At 52.8% G+C, this 24,431-nt stretch overlaps 1 protein-coding gene and 1 long non-coding RNA gene across 9 annotated transcripts in view; one reads left to right on the top strand and one right to left on the bottom strand.

Annotated features, from left to right (window-relative positions):
* ATG7 (autophagy related 7) overlaps nucleotides 1-24,431 on the top strand; it is a 221,684-nt gene that overhangs the window by 175,203 nt on the left and 22,050 nt on the right. For 2 of the 8 annotated variants that reach the window (XR_011379654.1, XR_011379655.1), the window contains exon 19: nucleotides 1-19,334. This exon is cut by the window's left edge and continues 14,797 nt beyond it. The exons of the other annotated variants lie outside the window; for them this stretch is intronic. The gene's annotated coding sequence lies outside the window, so the exon portion shown is untranslated. The remainder of the gene's footprint in view (nucleotides 19,335-24,431) is intronic. 8 annotated transcript variants of the gene reach the window in all.
* The window catches only part of LOC138844142 (uncharacterized), a 9,487-nt gene continuing 309 nt past the window's right edge, over nucleotides 15,254-24,431 (bottom strand). Inside the window, exon 2 of the long non-coding RNA XR_011379657.1 lies at nucleotides 15,254-24,431. This is a non-coding gene — a long non-coding RNA (uncharacterized lncRNA).

Below are 24,431 nucleotides of genomic sequence, written 5' to 3'. Positions count from 1 at the left end.
GCCCTCCTGGCTCTCGGCCTGAGTCTGGCCTGGCACAGGGCCTCACCAGGAGCCGGGACCCAGCTTACTGGGAGACTAGAGGATCTTGACTGTGGCAGAACTTGGCAGCCTCCCCTACTGACCAGCATCGTCTTCGGCCTGAGACCCAGCAGGAACAAAGCTGAGCACGCTTTCCCGGGCTTCACTGAGAGTCGCAGGGGAAGCCAGCGCCAGGCTTCCCTCTCTAGCATGTTCCTTGTTATTTGTGGACCTTTTTGTTGAATGCTGCATTGTTGATGTACAGTTAAGCACAAAAACCTTGTCTGTGCACCGAGCAAGATCTACAGCATTTCCCAAGGCCCTGCACCTCCCTGACTCCTCCCCGGCATTGCCACCGGAGAGCACTCCGCTTGTGACCTCTGTCCCCTCCATCACTTTGCATTCCAAGCCTCTTCCCCCCATACCCAGCCCTCGGCCCCACCTCTCCTGTGTTTGGAACGCGAAGTTCATTCTGGCCCCAGCCCATCGTGACAAAAAGAAAGCATGTGATGGAGTGGTGCCTGCCGGCTCCTGTCTCCCTGCCAGAGCTCTCCTCTGCCCTCTGCCTCATCTCCACCCACCAAACCAGATTGTGCGGGGCAAGGTCAGCCATGCTGCACCCCAGAACCCGGAGGCAAAGAGAAGCGGGCGCCAGGGGACCCCCGTCCCATCTTCCAGGTGCCCAGGCCTCGCAGTGTGGGGTCTTCTGGGCTGAGCCAGGCTGGTCCCCGGATCCTCAGACATCGCCCTGAGCAAGCACCCAGCGTGAAGGGATCTTGCTTTCCTTTTCCTGTCGCCGTCCTCAGATTTTCTCTGCCCTGAGTGCCTTTGGATTTCCTCGGGCGGGGTTAGGCCCCCTCCCACCGTGCCCCTGCGTGTGAGCTGAGTGGGCAGCAGCGAGCATGGCGAGGAGAAGGTCGTTGTCCCGGGGCGCACAGAAGCCCCTGCTCTGGCCAGGCTGCCATGTGCAAATCCTTGTATTTAGAAGTGGAGCTTAATCTGTTTATCCAGCAGCAAAGATATCTGCAAGAAGCTGTTACTGTGTGGACACTGGAGCCAGACGGGAAATCGGAGGACTTGCAGATGTCATCTGCTCTCACGCAGCCGATCAGGACGGACCCTGCACTGGGGTTCACGCCGCGTTCCTGGGCTCCGGGGGGCAGAGAGGAGGGTGCTGAGAGGGCACGTGAGCCAGCAAAGAAGGAATTGGGACAGAGTCGGTCATTACCACAAGTGTGTGATTACAGCGTTCTCTGACGGTAGGTGGATGCGCTGTAACTGAGCCGCTGTGAGGAAGTGTTGGTTCCATGCACAGAGCCCGTCAGACCAGCCGCAGGCAGAGGTGATGAGCCGGTGGGAGGGCTTCCGGAACACCCCTGATTTGGATTGGGACAATAGGGGCACGTCCAGCAAATTCACGAATGGCGCTAAGCTGGGACAAATTAAACGAGGATGTAAGGAGATGAGGACAGACAGAAGGCGCAGCGCAGTAGGCGCAAGTGCTCGGATCTTGGAGCTTCCTGTGAGGCCAGGACGCGGAAGCAGCCCTAGAGGAAGAGGCTGTCCACTGCGGCAAGCACGGCCCGAGTGAGGCCGTGGCCTGGAGGGGCATCGCGGACGGCTGCTGCACTGTTGAGTTGCGTTTCCCGAAGCTTCCCGAGCCCAGGCCCCGTGTCGTCTCCACCTTAGCGTTCCTTGCCTGTGAACACTGAGCAGCTCCAAGGACCGAGGAGGGGAACCGTGTGCAGAGGAACATCTCAAGAATATGAGCAGTCAGGCGGAAGCAGAGGCGACCAAAGCGAAGCTTGAATTCCATCCTCAGATGGGGGCGGGCGGGGGCTGTCCCACGTGAGAGCGAAGGTGAGGACGAAGTTGCAGGGAACAGCCGGCCTTCGGTCCTGTTGGGCCAGGTCCTCGCCTGGCGCTGGGAGCCCTTGAGGCCCTGTGGAGGACACACTCAGGGAGACTGTGTCGCCCGCAGGGTGGGCGTCTTTGTCTGAGATACTGGGGGCGAGAAGCGTCTCAGATGTCTGAGCTTTTCAGGTTTTGGAACGTCTGCATGGATTTTACCATTTGATCATCCCCAGTGAATAAAATCAAATAATATAATCGGGTTACAATTTGAGTATCATTGCTCGAAGTTACAGTTCTTGCAGTGTTTTAGACTTTGGGTTTTGGGGTTAGGGTGCCCAGCCTGTGCTGGGCCCAGGGACTCGCCAGCCACCTGTCAGAAGCAGTAAGCAGAGAGTCAAGGGCACCAGAGCCTTGTGAAGCCGCATTAGCCTTGTTGGTCTGTCCGTGATCGAGCCCACAGTCGGGCCCCAGGGGAACGAGGCAGGGCTTGCCATGTGGGCAGAATTAGGAGTACCAGATAAAGCTGCAGGCTGTATGACAGGGTGGAGCTCGGGAAATGAGAGAAGTTGTGATAGGGTGGGCAGCAGCGTGGGAACCCCAGAGCAGGGAGTGGAGATGCAGCTTCCTGCACACAGGGATTTTCGGTGGGGGCAGGGTAACATGCTTCATCCTAGGGGGACGAGGGGCCCTGAAGTCCTGGGACACCCTCACTCTGCAGGTGTCTCCTGCAAGGACACCAGATGCCAGCACAGCCAAGTGCCGCCAGCACCCCTCTCTCCTGCTGCAGAAGGGCCACGGGCAGTTTCCCAGAGTGTGTGAGAAAGGGACCTAGCTAGGAGGTGAAGACGTGGGCTTCCTATCCACCTGTGCTTTTTGAGGTTGCGTGTCTCTGCTCTCGCGGCCTCTCAGGCTTGAAGTCGCCACAGCTGCCAGGGATCCCGAGCTTCCATTTTGCCGTGTTCCGTGCCGTAGTTCGGGGTACTCTGGCATAGCTCCCCCCTCAGCACGTCCACCCAGGTTTCTTCAGCTTCCTGCCTGATTTGTCCTTTGTTTTCTTAGGCAGTGGAAAGAGGCAAAGGTGGGCATTGACAAGGTTCACTCACCCCTCCTCGCCAGTGCCAGCCTCTGCACTTGCCTGGAGCCCCCCCAGCGGGGAGGCTCCTGCAGGGGTGGGGAAGCGTGGCAGTGAGGGCAGGCCCCTACCGTGCCCAGAGCAGTCTGGTTCACGGGAAGAAAGGGCCCTGGAAAGAGGAGGTTATCCCTCCTTAAGAAAACATGCGCAGAGAGTGGGTTTGTCGTTGCCAAGGCCAAGTTAAACAGGATGCAGGTTCTCTGCAGGCGTTCCCAGGCCCCGGAGCCTCTCCGCCTGCCTGCCCGCCCATGCTGTGGGTCGCTTCCTAATCCGTGACCGGTGCGCTGACCTGTAGGGAGGTGGGGTTCATGCTTGTGCAGCTTGCTGAGGGAAGTGACCCCGCAGGCTGCCCCGCCCTTCCCATCACCACCAGAACAAACACATCCCATCCCCACCTTGTTCATCACGGTCCTCCCTGGAGCCAACGCTTTAGGGCGAGGGGCCTCGGAAGAGGCCACACTGGCCAGGGCCATTTACGAAGTGCAGACTCCTCCCCAGACCCTGAGGTTTCATAATCTCACCACTCCGGGCGTGGGGGTCCCCAGTACCATCTCGGTTGGTCTCAGACTTGGCTTGAGTGAACTCATTCACTTGTGCCCGGTTGTTTTATGGGCTGGTTCTGCATGATGTGTTCTGCCTTCTGAGGCTGGGAAGCAGAAATAAAGCTGTTAATACTTGCGTTCGAAAAATAATAGATGAAAGTTCACAGTACTTTCCTGCTGTCATTTTTGTTTTGTTTGAAATCTGTATTTATTTTCATTTCATTTGAAAGAAAGAGAAAGATCTTCAACCTGATGGTTCACTCTCCAGATTCCCACAACAGCCAGGACTGAGCCAGGCCAAAGCCAGGAGCCCAGGACTCAGTCTGGGTCTCCCCTGTGGGTGGCAGGGAGGGACCCAGGTAGTTGAGCCATTATCTGCTGTCCCCAGGGTGTACATTAGCAGAGCTGAATCAGAAGTGGAGTGACTGAGACAGGAAGCAGGCCTTCCAACGTGGGATGCAGGTGTCTTAGGCAGCGACTGAACCACTGCACCACACACCTGCGCCCCGATACAATTTTTTGATGAAGATTATATGGGGGTGGCCGTGCGTGGTGTGGTGGGTGGGGCTGCCGCCTGAGGCACTAGCATCCCATGTGGGCACCAGTTCAAGTCCTTGTTGCTCTGCTTCTGATCTCGCTCCCTGCTATGGCCTGGGAAAGCAGTGGAAAATGGCCCAAGTGCTTGGACTCCTGCACCCACGTGGGAGACTCGGGAGAAGCTCCTGGCTTCATATCAGCCTGGCTCTGCCTGTTGTACCCACTTGGGGAGTAAAAGAGCAGGTGGAAGAACTCTCTCTGTCTTTTCTTCTCTCTCTCTCTCTCACTCTTCCTTTCAAATAATAAATCTTTGTAAAAAAAGAAAAAATTTTATGGGGTGTTCATAATTATTTCAAGTTCTAAGTAAGAGACTACTTCAAAAAAAATTCATGGAAAATGAGTTTAAAAATAACTTTTTTTTTGACAAGCAGAGTTAGAGACAGACAGAGAGAAAGGTCTTCCTTCTGTTGGTTCACCCCGCCCCCCAAATGGCCGCTATGGCTGGCGCGCTGCGCCAATCCAAAGCCAGGAGCCAGGCGCTTCCTCCTGGTCTCCCATGCAGGTGCAGGGCCCAAGGACCTGGGCCATCCTCCACTGCCCTCCCAGGCCACAGCAGAGAGCTGGACTGGAAGAGGAGCAAACAGGACAGAATCCAGCACCCCGACCGGGACTAGAACCCGGGGTGCCGGCACTGCAGGTGGAGGATTAGCCTAGTGAGCCGGGGTGCTGGCCTAAAAATAACTATTTTGATACAAAGCAAATTCGGTATGCATGCGGTTTTGCCTGGAGGACACACTTTCCCTGGATTTCCTGAGGACCCTCCTGTGCGTACACTTCACATGTATTTAGCTTCACACATATTTAGCACCATAATTAATTTGTCTTTGAACTCCACTTCCCTGAACCTGGTAACCCAGGCTCGCACGTTGTTCCGTCCCCTGGTTTCCCCTGATTTCCATGGTCTCTGCCCCGCCGTGCCGGGACCTGCTGCGGTCTTCAGGTCACACCGTGCTTGTTCAGTGCGTTGAGATACACGGCAGAGCCGGCGTCAGGGGCAGCTGTGGTGCACGGGGCTGGGCTTGTTCCCCGGGAGGCCGTGCCGTGCTTCCTCCTGTCGTGTGTGATCCCTGCTCTGCCAGTGGCCACAGAGATCCGGAGCCCAGAGGGGCCATGCAAGCACGTGGGCACTTCGTGGGCTGAAGGAAAACATAGGCATGAAATACTCAGACTTGCTTGTGTGTATCGGAACGCGGAAGGAGCTGACCTGACTCGGACAGGCACAGACGTGACACTTTCCTCGCACCGCAAGTCGTGGGGCCTCACTTCAGGGGAGCAGGTGAGGCCGGCGTGCGCTGGCGAGGTCTGACTGGGACTCAGCTCCAGGTCTCCTGCCTCTGTTCAGCGCCTTCCCTCCTGATCCGCGATGCCCCCTGCGCAGGGTGCTTACTGAAGCCGGGGCTGTGGCCTCCGTTAGAGGGAATTCTGGAGCAGCGAGCCCCCCGGCACTCAGGGTGCAGTCCCCCCACAGGGGTTGTATGGCAGCTCTGCGGGGGGTTTACAGGTGGTGCTGCAGGCGACAGGGGGCCCAGCCCCTACCCTGAATTTATCCAGGCTTTCACTCTGCGCGTATATTGCATTTTTGGGTGATAAAACCTCTTTCGTGGGCCTAGCTGGCTGCTGCCTGTGCCTTCTCGCCCCTGCCGTCCATCCATAGCTCCCGCTGGGATTAGTCTTCCTGAGACACAGGCATTCACTGTATTGCCGCTGTGACCAGACGCCTCCCTGCTGTCCCCAGATCAAAGCTGCAGACTCTCAGCCTGTCCTCCAGGAGCCTGGGGCCGGAGCCCAGGGCCGGCACCCTCCTTGTGTCCAGAACAGACCACTTGTGGTCCCCAGTCCTCATCACTCTCAGAAAAGCTATATCTCTTCTCTGTGGCTGGGCCCTGCCCACTGTGCAGGGGCCAGGCCTGGCCCACTCTTCTAACTCTGTCCTGGATGTCCTCCAGGCCCTGTGGGCTTGCTCTTCTCTCTACTCCCGAGGTGGCTGACAGCCCCGGAGAGCGAGCCCCTGGCCGCCCCCCTCCTCCCTGCACTGCTGCTGTGAATTCTGCTCCCTGAAGCTCGGCCAGGCTCCCCTGCAGTCTGAGAGCCACTCCACAGAGCCCTGGGACGGGATGCACTGCGGTCCCTCCTCTTAAGTAATTCAGACCCAGCAGTTCACTGCGTGGTTGTGTCCCAACAGTTCAGTAGCCACTTGAAAAAATACTGCACAGAAATACCCAGTTATTTGCTGATAGTCTGTGTGCTCCTGTTGGGCACCGCACAGCTTCCAGCAGTGTCGGGGCACTCTGGAGCACCCCGGGTGTGTCCCACTTGCCTCCCAGTGAGGCTGTCCCCACGGAGGAAGCCAGTGGGTGCTCAGGAGCATCTTACAGACCACCCAGGGCACAGACCACTCAGCTCAGCAACGGGCTGGGTACTGTGGGTGACAGCGGTTCAGATGGACTCCGTGGGCACCTCTGGGGCAGCTGGCAACGACTTTCTGTACCAAGAGGAGGTTGGCTGGGGGGCCTTCCAGGGCAGAGAGTCCTTGTTTTTTTTTGATTATTATTATTGTTTTTTTTTAAATGATTATTTGACAGGCAGAGTTACATAGAGGGGGAGAGGCAGAGGCAGTAAGAGAGAGAGAGATCTTCCATCTGCTGGTTCACCCTCCAGATGGTTGTATCAGCTGGAGCTGGGCCAGGCCCGAGCTAGGAGGTTCATCCAGGTCTCCCACGTGGGTGCAAGGGCTCAAGGATTTGTGCCATCTTCGCTGATTTCCCAGGCACCTTAGCAGAGAGCTGGATGGAAAATGGAGCAGCCAGGACTTGAACCAGCGCCCACGTGGGATGCTGGCTCTGCAGGCGGCGGTTCCGCCCGCTGTGCCACGGCGCCAGCCCCAGTGCAGAGATTGCTTAGCGGCAGTGACGCTGACCCTGAGAGCGGCGTGAGCACAGTTGTGTGACCGAGATGATGGCGCCATGTCTCCAGCCCCCACGTTTGAAGTCCAGCGTGTCGACGCTGCCGCTAAGGAGTGGAGACGGAAGACCTGTGCTTTCCTGGTAAGGTAACTCACTGGCTACCTCCTTCCAGCACTGGCTGTATAGGAGGGCCACCGAGCAAAGAAGTAGGAATACCCCCGAAAACCTAGCTGTTCACTGTGCCATACAACTGGAAAATACAAAAATAAAAACTGGAAAATAAATCCCTAACATGGGCGAGTTTAAGAACTCCTCTTGGATCCATGAGGAAACCGAAACCACAATTGTAGGCTGCGTGAACAGTGTGGAAATTCCGCACGGGAGTTTTTCTGAGTACAGCTAATACAACTCAGGAAAACTCGCCAGCCTTGGTTCCTATATGAATGCCAGAAATGAACAGGCATAAAGTGAATAATGCAATAAACCTAAGAAGTTATAGAGAGGCCAGCGTTGTGGAGTAGTGGGTAGAACCGCATGCGTCCCAGTTCGAGTCCCAGCTGCTGCACTTCTGATCCAGCTCCCCGCTAGTGTACATTGGAAAGTAGCAGAAGGTGGCCCGAGTGCGTGGGCCCCTGCACCCACCTGGGAGACCTGATAGAAGCTCCTGGCTCCCAGCTTCTGACTGGCACAGCCCTGGCAGCTGTGGCCATCTGGGGAGTGAACCAGCAGATGGAACATCTCTCTCTCTCTCTTTTTCTCTCTCTCTCTCTGCAACTCTGCCTTTCAAATAAATTTTATAATAAAAAAAATTACAGAAAAAGAACAAGAAAATTGGCTCAGGGATGCCAAAAGCACCTTGTGGGAAGGGTGCCTGACAGGTAATAACCACCGGAGACCGTACCTGTTAGGCGTGTTAGTTGTCAGACAGATGGAAGGGTACCTGTTAGGCGTGTTAGTTGTCAGACAGATGGAGGAGCTCCTGTTGAAGCAGCCACAGACAGCGTCCATGATACAGGGCTGTGTTTGAGGCACTGGGGGCAGCATGAGTGTGGCCGTCGTAGGTGATGTGATCGATTGAAGGCCACGTTCTCGGGTGTGCTGCTGTTACGGTTGTATACACATGATGTCTCTGAAGGGATGCCTGGAAACTGAAACAGCAGGCGCTACTGGGAGGGGAACTGGTTAGCTGCGGTTCAGGCCCAGGAAGACGTAGCCGCTGGGTCTTGTACCGTGTGCTTACTCTTCATCCAAAGGTGCTGCATAGTGTCTTCTACTCCTGAGCCCTGTGTCCTGTGCTCGGGTCCGCCATTGTGCCCTCGTTCATGAGATGAGAGCGTCCAGGGGTTGGGGGGTCCCAGGCATAGCCTCCTGTCCGGCCACTTTCTCGGTGGCTCCCTTTCTGACTGCCCAGCAAGGCTGTCGTCCTCCGGAGTGAGCCGCCCGTCACCCTTCCTGCCCCAGCGGCCCAGGGACCAGAGCCATTCTCTGGCCTTGGCTGTCTGGAGCTTTCCCGAGGGCGACTTGACAGCTCACGGAAGGGGGCGGGCACGGGGGTGGGCCTCGGCAAAACCAGTTTCTGCTGTGACCCAGGCCCGTGGGAGAGCGCCTGTGGTGCTCAGAGTACACAGCTTGTTGAGGCTGGCACCAGGCAGAGTCCTGGTGTTGGGGTTGGAACTCAAGGAAAGAGGCCAGGCGGCTTCCAAGGTGAGTGCCAGACTCATCAGTCTCCGGATGTGGCTCGTGGGCCGAAGGGTCCAGAGCCGGGAGGGTCTTCATCCAGGCCGCTCGTTTGGTGGATGCAGATGCTGCAGCCTGGTATCCGCACAGGCGGTAGGGAGCCCTGCGTCCCCTGAGCCACGTGGCTTGTGCAGGCACTGGGCCCCTCCACGTGGCAGCTGGCGGTGGAGCACACTCGAGCCTCGCTTGCCCTCAGAACAGCCGCCACAGTGCAGGTCGGTGCTGGCGGGAGGGGCGTGAGAAAGGAGGAGAGAGTCACTGAACACCATCACTGGGTTTTGCCCGTGCAAAGCCTGGCGGGAACCAGGCACCTCCCCCGAGAAGGAGCCGGCAAGTTCGGAGGCTTTCACCCTCGGCCCTCACAGCACTGGGGCCGTGGCCCGCAGACTGGCCTCGGCTGCCGAGTTTACGATGAGTGTGATGAAACCCTGTGGGCCAGCACGCAGCCGAGTGACCCGAGATCCGGAGCTGGAGGCCCATGAAACTGCTCTCCCTGCGGAGTAGCGGTCACGAGCCGGCCTCCCCTTCACCTGGACTGGGGAGGCCTGGGCACCATTGCTGCTCCCGTGTCCCTTGTTTGGCTGTTTTGACACTTCGCACGTTGGTGTCAGGTTACACAGACCCTTGCACAACTTGCTTTGCACTCGTGTCTTTGAGATTTCTCCATGTTGCTGGGTGTGGCCGTAGTGCAGCCATTTCTACCGCAGCCTGCGCGTGGGACAGTCCATCCGTTCTCTTTCAGAGACACTGCGGTTCTTTCCAGGCCGTTAGAAGCAGTGCTCCGCGCTCCACGCTCCGCGACTGTGCTGGGCCTCGTACCCGCTGTACCCGGAGGGTCTGCACTGAACGATGTGTCGGATCACTGTTAGCTTCCCGGATTCGTGACGCACAGAAGTGGGCGTTTATCTGAGAGCCAGCACATGGGTTCACTGTGGAGTCTGTAATCTGGGAGTGGTATGCTAAAGTCGCCTGCAGGTCCTCCCGCCGCGTTCTCCCCAGCCCAGCCCAGCCCAGCCCAGCCCCGCCAACGCACACACCAACTCGGGACCTTGCCTTAGACCTGGAGGCGTCAGTGGACGTGTCTTGGGAGAGGGGAGAACGCCGTTTTTCTCTCTTGTGACCAGCGCCCTTGCGATTGGCTACTCAGCTGTGTCTTTGGCAGGCCGTACTCTGCCCACAGCTCACCAGCTGGCCCTGAGAGTGACCGGTACCCGGGAGAGGGCTGCTGGGTGTGGCAGGAGGTACGGCGTGGCCTCCCGCCGTGCCTTTGACCCCTGGCCTGTGAGAGGCCTCACGAGTCCCCAGAAAGAGCGCGTTATGCGGAAGCTCTGCATGGATCTCAAAACATTTTTCAGAAAATAAACATCTTTTTTAAAGATTTATTTATTTAATTTTTATTTGAAAGCACAGTCACAGAGAGGAAGAGAGTTACAGAGAGAGGCAGAGAGAGAGAAGTCTTCCCTTTGCTGGTTCACTCCCCAAATGGCCTCAACACCCAGAGCTGTGCCAGTCTGAAGCCAGGAGCTTCTTCCGGGCCTCCGATGCGGTGCAGGGGCCTCAGGCCTTGGGCCATCGTCTACTGCTTTCCCAGGCCATGGCAGAGTATTGGATTGGAAGTGGAGCAGGCAGGGCTAGAACCGGTGCCCAGATGGGATGCCGGCCCTGCAGGTGGCGGCTTCACCCACTGTGCCACAGCACTGGCCCCATAGACGTATCTTTTAATCCCGTTTCTCCATGCACTTTCTGAGCCACACTCTGTCTCATCTCTTTTGGGCACTGTTTTGTGAATGGTGGGAAGAGGAAGTCAAAATAGCTCTCTTCATGGCTGTTTTATAGAAAATCTGAAGAAATCCATAAAAAAAGTATTAGAATTACTAAATGGGTTCAGCAAGGTTGTAGGGTACAGGATCATTGTGCAAAAATCAATTGTGTCTCCAAATACTTGAAATGAACAAATGCTGAAATTAAAAAAGGAGTTCTGTATACGATAGCATCAAAAAGAATAAAGTATTTAAGGTTAAATTTAACCAAAGTATTATACTTGCATACTGAAAACTATAAACCACTGACTGAAAGAACTTAAAGAAAATAAGTGGCAGACATCTCATGACCACCTTGAATTGGGAGGATTAATATTAGTGAGTTGGTAGACCACCCCAAAGTGTTTGACAGATTCGGTACATTCCCTGTGCAAATCCCAGCTACCCCTTTTGGAGGAGTTGGCACGCGTTTTGAACGTCTCTTGGAAATTCAGGGACTCAGGTTAGCGGAAACCATCCTGAGTGGGGCAGGAACAGACTGCTGGTCTCGCGCTTGCTGGGCTCGGTGGTTGACACACACCATGCACACCCCACGTCTGTGTAAGGATGGAAATACAGGCCAACTGGTGAGACTTGAGAGGCCAGAAGTAAACCTGTAAACCTAGAGCCAATCAATTTTTGACAAAGATTGACAAGATAATTCAGTGGACAGATCATATAATGCCTATATAATAAAAGCAGAAATTAGCAATATTCAGGATTTTGTTTGTAAGCTATTAAGTGACACTCATTACTGTGTATGAATTAATAGATGAATAATTAAATGAGCACATACATGACTGAAGACAAGTTGAATCATATATGACCTAATTTTGAGAATGTGTAATATAGTCATACTACTAACACATTTCTGAAACAGTTCCAACATAAATTGATTAAATGTGTGATACCTGTTTGCGTGGGGAGCATAATGAGACAAGTACCTAGAAATCCGTGTTTTTGTCCTGCACTGTTGAAATGGTGCTGGTTACTTGTCAGCAATACAAATATTATCTACTTGTTTAAAAAAAAAAAAATGTTCCTTTCAACAAATGGTGCTGAGAAATTTGGCTATCCACCGGCAAAAAGTATCGAATTGGATCCTCAATTCATTCCATTTATAAAAATTAATTTAAAATGGGTCATAAACCTGATGTAAAAGGTAAAACTATGAAAGTTCTTTTTTTTTTTTTTTTTTTTTTTTTTTACAGGCAGAGTGGACAGTGAGAGAGAGAGAGACAGAGAGAAAGGTCTTCCTTTGCCGTTGGTTCACCCTCCAATGGCCGCCGCGGCCAGCGCGCTGCGGCCGGCGCACTGCGCTGATCCGATGGCAGGAGCCAGGAGCCAAGTGCTTCTCCTGGTCTCCCATGGGGTGCAGGGCCCAAGCACCTGGGCCATCCTCCACCGCACTCCCTGGCCACAGCAGAGAGCTGGCCTGGAAGAGGGGCAACCGGGACAGAATCCGGCGCCCCGACCGGGACTAGAACCCGGTGTGCCTGCGCCGCTAGGCGGAGGATTAGCCTAGTGAGCCGCGGCGCCGGCCCAAACTATGAAAGTTCTAACATAGATGTGAATCGTCATGACCTGCCTTACGTAGTGCTTTCTTAGAAGGGACACCACAGGCAACTAAGGAAAGAGAAATAGTGTCTGTTGAGGGACAATATCCAGAACTTATAAGGAGCTCTTGCACCTTGCTAGTGAAATGCAGCCCAAGAAAACAAACAGAAAATAAGCAAAGATTTGAATGGATTTTCTTCCAAAAAAATATACAAAAGGACAGTCCAATGAAAAGCTGCTTAATATCATTAATAACTAGAGAAATGCAAATCAAAACTAGTATACACACTCTAGGGTGGCCATGTAAGTTGGACAGTAACAACTGCCAGTGGGGTGGAGGGTAGCTGGAGGCACACAGTGTTTGTGGGCTGTTAAATGGTGCAGCCATCGGGCATTTGAAGATGTTTGAAATTCCCACAGAGGACTAGAACTATAAGAAGTCTATTGTGGTGCAAACAGAAAATTGAAATCCGTGGATAGTTTCCTCTCATACGCATTTGTCGTGGATTTTTGAAGGCCCTTGTATTAAATAGGCAGTCCTAACATATGAGCCGTAACTCAACTCCTAGGCTTCTGACAAGGTAACTGGAGCATATGTCCACACAGAAGCTAGTGCATGGTGTTACAGCAGCATTGTTCATCATAGCCAAAAGCGGAAACAAGCCATACGTTCACCAGCTAGGGAAGATTGAGTGTTTCAAAATGTGCATATCTACAGTAAAACACTGGCAGTCAGCTTGGCCGGCTCTGGCTGCTGTGGCCGTTTGGGGAGTGAACCAGCAGATGGAAGATGGACCCCTCTATTCTCTTTCTCTCTTTGAAATAAATAATTAAAAAAAAGATTCCATGCATTTCCATCAGCTGGGGATGAATTGCAAAATACTTGCATTTGCCATGACGTGGTATCTGAGACTTGTACTAAAATAAATACTCCAGGGTCGTCCTCCAAAGCAGGATTAAAGGAACGTGTGGGTGACTGTTGAAGCTGTGCATTCGTGGAGGTTCCTTGCACTGTTCCCTCGATTTTGTGTGTGTTTGAGCTTTTCCTTACTAAGTATGCAGGAAGGAAAAGAACCGTGGCTAAGTCAGGCCAGAATTTGAGTTGTGCTGGCTTACTGGAGCAGCAGGTACTGGCTGCCCTGGCTTGTCTTCACGGTGGCTTGCCTTGCGTCCCTGAGAACCGTCTTCCAGTTTTCAGCGTGCTTACCAAGCACTCAGCAGTTTAGGAAGTGGACTTGGTGACCTTGAGTTATAGGGAGTAGAAGTGACTTTTATTACTCTTTTATTTGCATTTTAGATTTTATGAACCATAGAAATGAATCAATATAACTTAAGTTCCTCTCACAGCACCAGCATTTCCTTTGTCTTTTTTTTTTTTTCCTGCCTGGTCTCTGTTCATAATCACCCACTAATAATGTGAATACGTCATTGTTTGCCTATCACAGGGCATTTCCACTGCTGTTTTTTAAAATGAGCACATGTGCCGTGCTCAATTAGATCACTGAGCTTATTCAACTCAAGGCATTTTAGGGCTCGCCGCATTTACGGCTGCAGGCTGATCGCCCCTGAGTTTCACAAGGACAGAGATTTGTGTGTTTCACTCTCTGTTCCAAGAATAAATTTCCTGTGCATGCAGTAAATACTTGCAGAATGAATGCATGAGTTTTATTTTGAGCGCTGTGGGTAATAGTATATTTTCCAACATTGTGGACGTTATCTGCAGTGGCAAAAGCTACAGCAAGTGTAACAAGAGGCTTACACATTGCCTGCCACAGAGGAGGTGCTCACTAGGTGCTGGGTGGTCAGTGTGTGGTCAGTGCACCCTCTGGCACGGACAGTACTAGTGGGAACGCGGTGTGGTCAGCCCTGCACATTCTCCCTTCATACTGGCTGGGCTCTAGCTCTAGGCGTGTTAATGCCGCAGTTAGCACTCGCCTTGATTGGTGTGTGACTGTTCCTTCTCCCCAGCTCCCTGCTTACAGATGATGTCCACTGAGCTATGCCACTCTGCAGTGGGCTAACCTCACTCACTGCCTGCCTCACTCCACCAGGGTCCTTCATCCTGGAAGCTTTAATCCTATGACTTTAACAATAGTGTGAATGCACATTCTTGGTAGGAAAAGGGAAACCATTTTTATCATTTCTTTTAGATTTGTCTATCTCATTTTTATTCCCAACCCTGATTTATTTATTTCAGAGCTATATCTGGTACATGTTTAGGATAGTGATATCTTTCTGTTGAAATGTTTATTGTAAAATGTCTCCAGTTACATCTCGTAATCCATCTTAATTTAACATCTATGAGTATTTATCTAATGATAACATAGGCATCATAATTTTCTTTTAGTTGTTGTTTGCCTAGTATCAATAGCTTAGATCATTTACTTGGAGTCTGTTTGTGTATTTAAAGTTTATTTCTTATAAATAGCATATAGATGGATCTTTTTTTAAGTCAGTTCTGCAAACTTTGATCTTTTAATTAGCATGTTTACTGCATTTATCTTTGATGTGATTACTGGTATAGTTAGGTATGACTGTCTTGTCATTTGTTCCATATGTGGTCACTCTGTTTTTCTTCCTTAATCTCTCTCTCTCTCTAAATTGTTTAAAGATACAGAGAGGGGGAGACAGAGAGAAAGGTCTTCCATCTGCTGGTTCACTCCCTAAATGGCTACAACTGGTGGAGCTGGGCCAATCCGAAGCCATAAGCCAGGAGCTTCTTCCGGGTCTCCCACGTGGGCGCATGGGTCCAAGCGCTTGGGTCATCTTCCACTGCTTTCCCAGGCCATTAGCAGGGGGCTGGATCAGAGTGGAGCAGCTGGGACTTGAACAGGCACAAATACGGGATGCCAGCCCCTCAGGTGGAGGTTAACCTACCATGCCATAGCGCCAGCCCCTCTTTGTTTAAATAATTCACATGCTTTTATTATGTTTTATCTGCATATTAGTTTTTTTTGTTGTCTGGCTTAAATAATTCTTCTAGTGATTACTATAGAAATTTCCAAATTAACCTATTAGAATTTGCCTCATCAAAAAAGTACAGGAATCTGGCCAGCGCTGCAGCTCAATAGGCTAATCCACCCCCTGCAGCACCAGTACCCAGGTTCTAGTCCCGGTCGGAGTGCTGGATTCTCTCCTGGTTGCTCCTCTTCCAGTCCAGCTCTCTGCCGTGGCCCGGGAGGGCAGTGGAGGATGGCCCAGGTGCTTGGGCCCTGAACCCCATGGGAGACCAGGAGGAAGCACCTGGCTCCTGGCTTCGGATCAGCACGGTGCGCCGGCTGCAGCAGCCATTGAGGGGTGAACCAACGGAAAAGGAAGACCTTTCTCTTTGTCTCTCTCTCTCTCACTGACCACTCTGCCTGTCAAAAAAAAAAAAAAAAAAAAAAGTACAGGAATCTTAGTATATTACATTTACCCCTTGGCAAGTTTTTTCTACAGTTGCCTTGTGTTTTATTTCTGCAGAAGTGATAAAGTCCACAAGGTATTCCTGTTGCTTTAAGCGTCAGTAGTCTTTATATTATCAGCATACTTAGCCTTCTGAAGCTATCAATTTTTTGGAATAGTTCCGTGCCTCGGTACCAGATCATTTGTCTTTGAACCTGAAGATCATTCCATGGTATGTTCATATTAAATATCTTACAGTATTACTTGCAGATAAATGCTCCATAGAAACTTATGAATTCTTTCAGTTTTTGTCTGACAAAATCTTTACTGTTCAGATTCACTTATTTTTGTTTTATTTGAGAGGGGGAAAAAACAAACAGAGAAAGGTAGGCAGACTGGGAGATCTTCCGTCTCTGTCAGTTCATTTTCCTGATGTTCACAACAGCCAGGGCTGGGCCATCACGAAGCCAGGAAGCTGGAACTCCCTCCCAGTCTCCTGCGCGGAGGGCAGGGACCCCGGCACCTGAGCCCGGCTGCTGCCTCCCGTGGTGAGAGCTGGAGTGGACGCAGAGCTGGCTGGTGTTCTCGTGGGAAATGCCCACGCCTCACGTCCATTGTAAAGTGGCATCCTCCCTGAGTGTAAAATACTGAGCTGTCATTTTCCTTCCATAACTTTTTTTAAACATTTATTTATTTGATAGAGTTACAGAGAGAGATAGAGAGATCTTTTTATTCACTGGTTCACTCCCCTCGTGTCTGCAATGGACAGCACTGGGACAGGCCAAAGCCAAGAGCCAGGAACTTCATCCAGATCTCCCAAGCATTTGGCAGGGGCCCCAGCATGTGGGCCATCTTCTGCTGATTTTCTCAGGCCATCAGCAGGGAGCTAGATCAGTAATGGAGCAGCCAGGACACAAACCAGCACCCATATGGGATGTTGGCATTAAAGTGGTGGTTTGACCAGCTATGTCACAGCACCAGCCCCCCTTTTACAACTTTTTTTTTTTTTAAGATTTCTTTATTTATTTGGAAGACAGAGTTAGAGAGAGAGAGAGAGATCCTCCATCCACTAGTTCACTCCCCAAATGGTCGCAGTAGCCGAAGCTGCGCCGATCCAAAGCCAGGAGCCAGAAGCTTCTTCAGGTCTCCCACACGGGTGCAGGAGCCCAAGGGCTTGGGCCATCTTCAGCTGCTTTCCCAGGCCATAGCAGAGAGCTGGATCAGAAGTGGAGCAGTTGAATCTAGAACTGGCGCCCATATGGGATGATGGCACTGCAGTGAAATCTTTATCCACTACGCCACAGTGCTGGTCCCTCCACAACTTTTAAAAAATTTCGGTCTGTATGTTTTGTGGATATTTTCTTGAGAAGTTGACATTCACTTTTAAAAAAAAAAAAGTTTAATATATATTTGAAAAGCAAAGCTGCAGAGACAAGGAAGAGGGGAAGGGGAAGAGAGACAAGAGAGAACACCCTTCCATCTGTTGGTTCACTCCCCAAATGGCCACAACAACCAGGGCTGGGCTTCTTCTGGGGGGCCCATGCAGTTGGGCCATCCTCCACTGCTTTCCCAGGAGATTTAGCAGGGAGCTGGGTTGGAAGTGGAGCAGCCGGGACTTGAACTGGCGTCCATGTGGGATGCTGGCACTGCATGTGGAAGCTCAGCCCACTGCGCCACCGCACCAGCACCCGACCTCCACTCTGTGGTTTCCCTGATGATTGTCTTTTTTTTTCCCCTGCAGTATCTGCTTTTCAGATTTTGCTGTTCATCAGTTTGACTGAGGTGTGCCTAGGTTTGGGCTTCTTGTGATTTATCTTCCCTGGGCGTCAGAGCTTCTTGAGTCTGTTTAGATTTGAAAATTTATTTGCCACAATTTTTTTTTTCAAACATGGCTTTGTTTTCTGTTCTTTCTTTCCCTTTGATTGCAGTCTCATTACCTGTATATGAGATCTTTAGACCATGTCCCAAATCCGCATTACTTTCTTTTGCCTTTTCTGGTTTTTTTCCTCCATGCTTTCTTTTGAATAATTTGTACTGACCTGGCTGCTGGGTTCACTCATCCTGCCTGCCGCTGTGCCTCCTCTGCCGTCAGACCCCGTCAGTGAGACCTGGATGTCAGGAATTGCGTTGGGAAGTTCTAGGAAGTGTTTTGGATCCTCGTTTGTGTTGGTCAGCCTTGCATGGCTGCAGTGAAGTGCCTGGGAGGGGCTCCCTGAGAGGAAGGTTGATTCCAGCTTATAGTTGTGGAGTGTGCAGTGTGCAGGGTGGAGGGTGGAGTGTGGAAGTGGAGTGTGCAGTGTGGAGTGTGGAGTGTGCAGGGTGGAGTGTGGAGTGTGCAGTGTGCAGTGTGGAGGGTGCAGGGTGTGGAGTGTGGAAGGTGGAGTGTGTGGTGTGCAGTGTGGAGGGTGCAGGGTGGAGTGTGGAGGGTGGAGTGTGCGGTGTGCAGTGTGCAGGGTGGAGGGTGTCGTGGCCTCCCTGCAGGCACCCGGGTTCGGCGTCTGATGCTGGTGTTCCTGCCGGCGGTCTCAAGGCCACACGGGCATCACACAGCAAGAGTGAGCACGTGTGTGACTGTGACTCTGCTTGGAAAGCCACCACAGTTTCATCATGTGGCCTCCACCCAGCCAGATAATGTAGCCTGACACTCCCCACTGGTCCCGCCTCTAAACACCGTAACTGGGTTAATTTTTTGCCCTCTTCCATTGGTAATCTAAGACTTCGGAATCTAGGCTGCATAAATGAGTAGACCTTTGGCAAACTTCCAACATCTAAACTGTAGCACTGTTAAAATACTGTGTCTGTTTTATCCAGTTCTCTTTTTTTTCTTGTTCAGACATCAGTTACTGTCGTCCCTACTGCCACATCAAATATTTGGCTCCCTCTGACCTACATGTACTCGCTGTTCTGTCCCTTGATTGGTCACTGTGACAGCTTTGTTGAACATTTAGTAATTTTCATGGTGTGCGGATGTTGTCCGTGACAGATGATCGAGGCTGGATCTGGTTGCAGAGGGGAGAAGGGTGTTAAATTCTGTTCCCACAGTAGCTAAGTCCCTTCTCCACAACCTGGCCCGGGCTTCTTGGGGTATATCTGTTCCGCCGGCTGCCCGTGGTCTCGCAGCTGGCCTTGCAGGAGTTTGCCATGTGCCGTGTCTTCCACTCCGACTTGACCTCAACGGCAGCATCTCCTGGGTGCTGGGTGATGTCTGCATCTCTGTGGAGCCTCTGTTCCCAGCAGACGCGTCCTGTGAGGCTCTGAGGCATCTCTCCCTCCACCCTGCAGCCCAGGGTGCGGAACAATTCCCATGCAGGTTTCTGGATTCCGTGCCAGAGCCAGATCTGTCGCTGGCACACTCTGGGTCCTGCCGCCTCCCCTTGTCGAGACGCTGTCCTGCCTGTGCCCTGCGCGGTTTCCCTCACAGCTCTGGTCGTGAGTGGCAAGGTGGCTGTGATGCCTTCTACGGTATCACGGCCAGAACTGGAAGTTGGAATCGCGCCGGCTTGGTTCCAGTTCCACTTCCTTAGGTGCTCCTTCTGCAAGGCGGTAGTTACGGATTGTTTTGACTTTGAGTTTACACTTGCTGCGTGGGGGCCTTGTGATTTTTCTCAGCACGTGGACCTGGGGTCCCTGGGTCATCTGGAGAGAACACGGCCATCTGCTTTTGAGCCGTGCCTTTGTTAACAGGCGAGTGCTCTCACTGCCCGGCCCCGCCTCTGCGCATGCTGTGTTATGAGAAGCTGCTTTGGTATTCGCTTGGCGCTGAAACCTGTCTGCTGGTTTTCGTCTGCTCCGGCTTGACCCCGTGTTCCTGGTAAGCAGGGTCCTGGTAAGAGCTGATCTTGGCAGACGGGCTCCTGCAGAGGCAGCCGCGGCTTTATCTCCCGTGTAAATCCAGCTGCTTCGGGCTGGGCTGCTCTGGTCCTTGACACCTCTGCGTGAACAGTTTCTCGGATACCGTTTGTCTGGCTAGTTTGACGACAGTAGCTGGGATGAGGACCTCTGTGGTCGCTCCTGGATGGCTGCGGTCGGGCAGGGTCGACGAGAACGGGTCTGGAAGACAGAAGAGATGGTGTAAGTGAGCCTCATCACCATTTCACTCCTCCACCCGTTCCCTGGAGACGTTCCCGGTACAGTGTGCTGGGGGCGCGGGGCCGCAGACCGTTCAGAAGCACTGGGGAAGCTGAGCAAGAACCGCAGTGGCGAGGCGGGCCGAAGGAAGCCAGCAGATCCAGGCAGGGGCCCGCAGCCAGTGCTGACGGTTTCCTCCTCCTCGGAGACCTGGGTAGCTGACGGCTCAGGGTGGGAGCGAGACTTGTTGTATATTCTTTCTACCTTTTGAATATTTCTTTTTTAAGTTTCTCTTTTTAAAGATCTATTTGTTTATTTGAAAGGCAGAGTGACGTGGAGAGGGGGAAAGACAGAGATCTCCCACCCACTGGTTCACTCCCCAAATGCCTGCAGCAGCCAGGGCTGGGCCAGCCTGAAGCCAGGAGTTCCATCCGGTCTCCCATGGGGCGACTGAGGCCCAGACCCTGGAGCCGCCATCCGCTGCCTTCCCCCGCACAGGAGCAGGGAGCTGATCAGACGCAGGGCTGCCAGTGCTTCGGCCAGCACTCCAGTAACGCGATGCTGGCGTCACAGGTGGCAGCTTAACCAGCCGTGCCACAGCGCGGGCCTTACCTTTTCAATCTGGAACCTCACGAATGTGTTACTCCTGAACCCTGTGAATATATTACTCAAAAAAAAAAATGGTGACCAAAAACCAACCTGTACTTTTGATCCCTCCTGAAGCTTCCCAAATTGACAGCGAAGATGTATCTTCTTCAAAACCGTCAAGGAGAAGGCAGAATAGGAAAGGAAGCAACAGACTTGGAGTGTTGAAGCTGGACAGCAAGAAAGCTGGCCAGGAGAGAAGGCCGCCATCTCCCAGATTTCCCCCAAGACCTGGAAATCAGGGCTCCTGGGTGCCTCTGAGCGGGAGAGGTCAACAGGAGGCTTCAGGCAGACGCAGCCACATCCCAGCTCCCACCCCAGGTCTGTGCAGCGGGACAGAGCTGTCCTGCCGTCCTCTCTGGAGAGGCTCAAACAGGCCTTCTAGACTAGGCCACACCAGCCCCCAGCCAGAGACAAGGCAGAGGCAGAGCCCTGACGACACTGCGGTTACACGGCGGTCAGCAGACACGGAGACCTCCAAGTGTTTCTCCAGCCCAGGTCCTCAGCCCAGGCCGTCAGACTTCCCCGCCACGGGGCAGCCCCCAGAGACAACACTGGGGGCTCTGTCGCATCCGAGCGCAGCCAGGCGACCTGCGGTGAAGTTCCAGAAATACCTGCAGCATCATCTGTGTTCTCAACAAGAAGAGAGACGCGACTTTGATGAAACAAGCCCAGAATGCTATAAAAAGGAATGTGCAGATGACTTAAAAGGGCTCTCAGGTTTTAAAAGCCACCAGAGGAGATGGCGCAGTGAACTCCAGAGTATCTTGCAGAAACCAAGCAAAAAGACCAAGGCACAGAAAGTTGGGGAGAACACGAAAGCGGAAATGTAGGTCAGGCTAGGAGCACGACACCCAAATCAGAGTCTGCACCAAGAGAAACCGGAGAACGTGGAGGAGCAGTTCTGGAAGGCTCACCAGCACTGAGGAACAGAGTGTCTGGATGTGAAGGGTCTGCTGACTGGAACAGCGTGGAAAATAGACCCGCGTTAGGGTCCTGTAGCAGAAGAGACTTGCAGCTTAAAGAAAATACACAGGTCTCATGCAACTAGTCAAGAATCAGAATTATTTTGGATTTCTCAGTAACGACACTGCAGACCAGAAGTCGGAGGAACAGGGATTTCAGCCCACAGGGGTAAAGTGTTCCTGCTCCACACTTCCATGAGGGGACTCAAGTGGAATTAAAAGTGCAAGCTTGGGACCAGTGCCATGGCGTTGCGGGTAAAGTCACTGCCTGCAATGCTGGCATCCCATGTGGGCACCGGTTCGAGTCCTGGCTGCTCCACTTCTAATCCAGCTCTCTGCTATGGCCTAGGAAAGCAGTAAAAGATGGCCCAAGTCCTTGGGCCCCTGCACCCACATGGGAGACCCAGAAGAAGCTCCTGGCTCCTGGTTTTGAGTCTGTGCAGCTCTGGCCGTTGCAGCCATCTGGGGAGTGAACCAGCGGATGGAAGACCTCTCTCTCTCTCTGCCTCTCTATAACTCTGCCATTCAAATAAATAAATAAATTTTTTTTTTAAAGTGCAGGCTTATTTTGGTGTAAAAAATGTTTTAGATGAAAAATATTTTTTCCTGTTATGTAGAATATGTCTGTTAAGGAAAAAGAAAACTACATAAGGATTCCAAAATTCATTTCACCACAGTAAACTCACCCCTTCAGTTCATCATTCCACAAATGCGCCCCAGAGCCCAACCACGAGTGGAATTTGACAGCGGGGTGAGGATGTGCAGGTGCTCCAGAGGAAAGCGAGCCAAGCAAGAGGAAACATGGGATGTAGGAAGCAGTCCGACCAGGGCGTCGAGGCAGTCCTGGGGTGATAGCCAAGGGAAGTGTTGGGGATAGGCCTGGAGTTGACAGTGGGCCTGGAGCCGGGCGGCTGCAAGAGACCAGTGAGGTCAGGATAGGCCTGGAGTTGACAGTGGGCCTGGAGCCGGGCGGCTGCAGGAGACCAGTGAGGTCAGGATAGGCCTGGAGTTGACAGTGGGCCTGGAGCCGGGCGGCTGCAGGAGACCAGTGAGGTCAGGATAGGCCTGGAGTTGACAGTGGGCCTGGAGCCGGGCGGCTGCAGGAGACCAGTGAGGTCAGGATAGGCCTGGAGTTGACAGTGGGCCTGGAGCCGGGCGGCTGCAGGAGACCAGTGAGGTCAGGATAGGCCTGGAGTTGACAGTGGGCCTGGAGCCGGGCGGCTGCAGGAGACCAGTGAGGTCAGGATAGGCCTGGAGTTGACAGTGGGCCTGGAGCCGGGCGGCTGCAGGAGACCAGTGAGGTCAGGATAGGCCTGGAGTTGACAGTGGGCCTGGAGCCGGGCGGCTGCAAGAGACCAGTGAGGTCAGGATAGGCCTGGAGTTGACAGTGGGCCTGGAGCCGGACGGCTGCAAGAGACCAGTGAGGTCAGGAGGCCCCAGGACAGGTCTGTTAAGAAGATGGAATTGCCAGTCTCGGAGGATGTCCTTCTGAAATGCAGACAACCGGTAGAGAGAGTTGGGATTAAATTATCGGTCAGTGTAGAGAAACAGTGTCAACACCAGAAAGTCGGTTATGAATTCCAGGGAAAGCAGTTCTGCACGAGACTTGAAAAGTAATCCCGGAGTGGGAGGGGGTAGGCGTGGTGATACGGTGATAAACACGCCCACATCCCATATGCGAGTGCCTAGGATGGAGCCCCACTTCTGCTTCCTGCTGATGTGCACCGGGGAGGCAGCAGATGGTGCCCAAGGTACCTGTTCTCTGCCACCCATGTGCGAGAGCTCCAGGCTCCTGGCTGCAGCCTGCTCCAGCCCTGGCTGTTGGATTCGGGGCGTGAACCCATGAGTGGAAGATACTCTCTCTCCCTGCCTCCCTCACTCCCTCTCCTTCCCCTCCGTCCCTCACCTCCCCTCTCTCCCCTCTTCTCTTCCCCCTACCCCTGCCCCCTGTCCACCTTCCAGTAAATAAATAAATCTAGAAAAAATGAAAACTTCTTTAGAAGACCGAAATGACAGAAGGGATATGAGAATTGGTAGCGTGGGTTTTTAAGCATGAATGTGAGTCCTGTAGGCCTGGCAGGAGGATGGTGTGGAGGTGAGCAGGGCCACAGCAGCCCAGTGTAGCCTGCGTGTGTCAGCTCGGATAAGAGGTGCAGTCACACTCAGGCATAGGTGTTTCCCCTGTGTTGTGTCAGTGGGGTTGAGAATTTATGGTTTTTTAATCTCTTTATTTTGCCTGAAAGGCAGAGATACAGAGAGAAAGAGGGTTTAAGACGTGGACCTTTTGTTACGTGGTTGGTTTCTGTTCAAGAATATCGTTTGCCCTTGCATTGATTTCAAGTAGAGGACAGTGAGCTGTCCTTGAAATGGCCTTTGTGGGGATGTTCGCTGTGAAGGCAGCGCCCTCTCAGACCCACCACGTGCAGCCCCTAAGAGTCCTTGCACGACAGTGGAAGGAAGGAAATGAGAACTTTCCTGAGAATTATGGCCATAGAAGGCGTATGCCTGTCCCAAACCCCTACAGCCAGAAACAGGATGTGGCAGACACGTGGACAGATGTTTGGCAGATGTCCAAGTGCTAGTTCTAGGTCTCCTGCAGTGTGGTCACTTCCCACCTCCCTGGGACACTCAGACAGCTGGAACCCGGTCATGGTGGGATCTGGAGTTGACCCTTGTTCTGCTATCTTCGTGACCGCAGCAAAGTCGCCCATGCCTTTGGAGAGAAGACAGGCAGTCCTAAGGGACATCACAGGCGTTGTCAAATACTGACCTTGGGAGTGGTGTGTAAATGGACAGTTCCTGTGCACATCTCATTGACTGTCTCTCTACAAATGTGCCTTAAAGTATAGGGTTAGGTACTACCACAGACCCCGAAATACGGTGATTCAAACACATTGGAAATTTGTCCTGTAACCTGATAACAGTAGCCGTGGGCACGTGTGCCAGTTGAACCGTAAATTAGTTAAAATTCAGGAACACAGCAGGCTCGTCTCTCAGCTACACTGGCAGCGTGGCCGGAGCTGCTCTGTGGGCTTCCAGATGGACCGTTGCCAGGGCTGCAGAGGGTTGTGCCGGGAGGCCCCGGTGGAGTCGGCGGCGAGGTCCCAGCGCGCTGGGGGCCCTGCTCTCCAGAGTCCCCCGGGAGCCCGAGTTCTTCCAGTGTTTCAGCTCTGCCGGGCCCTCGGTGTGAATACAACAGATCTTCAAATAAGTAATGGAACATTTGTATT

Source organism: Oryctolagus cuniculus, chromosome 10 (assembly GCF_964237555.1).
Source record: "Oryctolagus cuniculus chromosome 10, mOryCun1.1, whole genome shotgun sequence".
NCBI lineage: Eukaryota > Metazoa > Chordata > Mammalia > Lagomorpha > Leporidae > Oryctolagus > Oryctolagus cuniculus.
Note: the sequence above shows the minus strand (reverse complement) of the source record. Positions and strands in the feature narration are given on the sequence as shown.